This window comes from Lolium rigidum, chromosome 7, assembly GCF_022539505.1.
Source record: "Lolium rigidum isolate FL_2022 chromosome 7, APGP_CSIRO_Lrig_0.1, whole genome shotgun sequence".
In the NCBI taxonomy this organism is placed as follows: Eukaryota; Viridiplantae; Streptophyta; class Magnoliopsida; order Poales; family Poaceae; genus Lolium; species Lolium rigidum.
In genome coordinates, this window is record NC_061514.1 from 113,427,510 (window position 1) to 113,431,668 (window position 4,159).

Consider the following 4,159-nt stretch of genomic DNA (forward strand, 5'->3'; position numbering starts at 1 on the left):
CTGAATTTTCCAATCAGTGTCAATGAAATGACAGGTAACACATAGATAACCCTTATTTTGATTAGAGGTCCACATATCCATTGTGCAACTGAATCGGCAGTTCAAAGAAGATAATTTATCAAAAACCTCGAGCTTCTCTTTGCGATAAATTTCCATTATCTTTGACTTGGTAGTCTTCCGGCACCTTATGGGAAATGAAGGGCATAATGATCTGATGAAGTCATTGGTGTATTCATGCTGAGAAAAGTTAAATGGATATTCATGCATGATAATTGCAATGTGATACTTATCAACGCTGGCTGCCTCATCATATTTCCAAGTATTTAGATTAGCATCTCCTCCTAATATGGTCTGATTAAGTTGTGTCTGATTCTTGCTAAGTGCATGTTTTGCCTTAAAATGATTCCATAAACGTGATGTACCTTGCTTACTGCCAGCTTCAAGAACAGTTTTACAGAACTTGCATTCTGCCTTAACAACATTGATGACCTTGTCATCTACCTTTTCTTCTTCTATAATATCAGTGTAGTGTGCCCAAACTTCTGAGGTTTTCTTTTTCTTTTTTTCCTTCCTTCACCTTTAGACCTATCTTTGCTGCCGCTTTTTCTTGTACGTTTGTAGCAGTGCCACCTCGGCTACCATCCTGATCGACCCCATTGCTTCCATTCGGTCCATTTTCAATTGCAGCTCTAGATGCTCCAGCAATCTGCCATAACATAAAATTAATATACAGATCGAGATCTGCAAGTGTACACATCCACGCATGAAAATTTCATTCAACTACCTGTGCATTTGTAGCTTTCTTTGAAGATTTAGCAACCATGGTCGATCTACTTAATCTTTTCACACAGAACTGAAAGATTGGTTGGAAAAATTAGCAGCCGTAGCCGGACGTACGTATAACTGAGCAACAGCCAACTTACCTATGGAAGAATAAAGGAGTGCAGGTTACCGGCAGCCGGCGTGGAGAAGCAACACTCGAGTTGCGCGGAAGTCGCCGTCGTGGCGAGAGCCGCACACAGATGCGTGAATCGTGATGTGATCTGCCTCTGGAGCTAAGACGGCAAGCGTAGTTCACGTAAAATACGAATCCTCCTCCTAGGGCATTGTTTAATACGTTTCTTTTTGGCCTGGTTGCTATTGGATTATTAGTGGGCTGTATCTGGGAGTTGGCAAGAAAGCTAAGATGCTGCCTAGCGATACCTGCATCGGATACGGATACATCCGAATTCGTATCCGGATCCGGCTGGATTTTCTCTACCATTTCCACATTCAATCAATTTCTTCGGATAGTACCCAGATACGGATACGCTAAGCGTTCGGATGCGGATATTCGCTTGTCGTATTAGCGTTTTTTCGAATACGGATGTCGAATAATATGAACTACCCGCTACCAATTTCCATCCATAAACCTGGCCAATAACTTTGTCAATCTAATGTGCGTTAAGTTGTTAACCGCAACCACCGACACCATTATTTATACTAAGCATCTTTACTACACCGCAACTTATCCAATACTAATGTAGCCTACTTTGTATGTCTTTCAAAATACTATCTTGGTATAAATAGTGAAACAAAAGTGTAACCATACTTATGTATATTAATTAGATATGATGTTTATTATTATTACTATTACTACAAACCATATTTTTGTGCTAAACTAAATTTGAATATTGATTCAGTTTTTTTATATTTTAAATTTAGCTTTATTACTAAATACAATATTTTTCTAATGGATTTCATCCAGAATATAAGCAAATAAAATATTGTATTGCTCTAAAAATTATTTATCGTGGTTAATGTAATATAGTGCCTTTAGATGTGCCTTTATTCATAATATATTTAAATATTATAGAACTTAGTAGAACATTAGAGATTATGTGAATCTTGCAAGTAACTTGATAGAAATCGTTAGCTATAGCACCTTCAAGTTTCGGGAGAATTCTAGAGTGTAGGATGTATAAACAAGTACATTGTCCTTGAATACAATCCGCGCTCTCGCTTGCTTGGCAGTTTCATTTCTTCCTCATTTGCATTTCATGGTCATGGATAGGGGATCAGTAGTTAACCATCGGTTTCTTTGTACTTACTGTTATAATCACACCATAACTAAACCTTTTTAGTATTTCATTTTAAGAAAGATGCAGGAGTATGTAGGTTGTAGTGTTGTCCATTTAATTTCTTATTTTTACACATAAAAACTAGTATAACATGCCTACACCGTGCATATAACTTGGAGATAAGAGCAGATTTGGACTCTTTAACTTGTTGGGAACCAACTAAGTCCTCTTGACACTAGCCTAATCCAAGATTACACAACTCTCTCTCCCTCCTCTCTCTTCTTCCCTCTCGATCCCTCTCTCCCATCCCATCTTTCTCCCGCTCCTTCCCTCCCCCCCTCCCCTCTCTACCTTCTTCTCTCCCCCCCCCCCTCTCCCAGCACCCTCTATCTACCTCTCTCTTTCTAAGGTTACACTTTTCACAGAACTAAAGTTATGATTTACTTAATTGTTTAAAAACTATGGAAGTACGAGTCGACCCAGAATCGTAAAAAAGGTGACATTGTATTTTTACTTCTCCTATGATCATTCAACTCAGCAAGTCGGCAATGACACAGATATCGCGACATTTCTCAATTCAATTTTTCTTTCATATACTGCCCTAAAGACCAACGAGGACTCGAGATTCATGACCTCGATGTCAAGAAGATGGCCCTCCTTAGTAAATGGATTTTGAAACTTATTTCTAAAGATGGAATGTGGTAAACCCTCCTTAGGAGAAAGCACCTTAGATCATAGGTTCATTGGAAATCAGGTGACTCACACTTCTGGGCTAGCCTAATGGTGACAAAGAAATTTTTTCTTCCCATATTGTTCTTTCTCTATTAGGGATGACTCAGAAATTAGGTTTTGTGAGGATAAATGGCAAGCTACTGCCACATTCTGAGAACAATATCCGGCCTTGTACAATATTTGCGTCACAAAAGCGATACACTCGGTAAGGTGTTGGAAAATTCACCACCAAATGTGTTGTTCAAAAGAGAAATTGTTGGTCCTAGCGGGCTAGCACCTTTTAAGTAATGAAGCATTATTTATCAAAAAACACTCACTTCTACCTAATAATTGTACAACCTCCTATGTTAGGTTTTCTTTCTTAACTCGCTTGCAAAAAACTTACGTTATCGGGTTATTCATTAATGTCAATTGTATCTTCTTATTGTTCACTTTTCATGGACTAAAGTTTAAAAGTATATATTCCCATTTCAATTGAGTATATATTTTCTGCTTGAGTTAATCAACTTCGTAAAGTATGTTTATCTTCAAACCTGTATATACTGTTGTAATCCTCTCGCAGAATAGTGTTCTTTGGGCATATGAGAATGTTGAATATTTCCGAATAGGGGGTATTATATTATGGTGCTTGCTCCCAGGACTATTATGCAGTACTCCAAAATTCTTATACCCACATCCGTCACTAAAAAATCTGATCAACTTGATCTAGATACGGATATATATATAGACATAGTTTAGTTATAGATACATTCGAATCTACAAAAGTTAAGCAGCTTTTTTTTTTTTTTGGAGAGAGCGACAATCTAGAGAGCTTGCATACTACACAGCGTGATTTTGGACATGTACTTTGTAATGGATATATGCCTCCTGATCCGAAATCTGTATTTCTAAAGTAACTATTCATTAGCAGCTTGAAACACATACCGTACAAGCTTAAGCTGTATGTCAAATCAATGACCAGGCGACCACAACATGCACCTTGTTAAACCCAATATCGAATTGATCTTCGCTTCTCAAGCCACACCGAGGTTCGAAATCGAGCTGTTTCTCCACAAAATGCCCACTCTCCATAGCAGCATGGTCGCACGCAGCCCGGACACCAACAACAAGCCCGCCACTCTCCTCCACGGTGACGATACCCCGCTGCAATTTGACTTGTCCGGTTTCATCGACGGCCACCTCACAACCTCTTGAGTCCAGAAGCACCATTCGATCATCAATGCTCTTGGTGTGAGCAGTGAAAAGTGCACAGAAAGCCTGTTTTTCAGATGAGCCAACCTGACCTCAATAGTGTTGTGCTTGCTCGGCACGAGACCACTGTTCTGGCCTGGCCATATTTACCATAGTCGGCAAGATTGTTGTATATA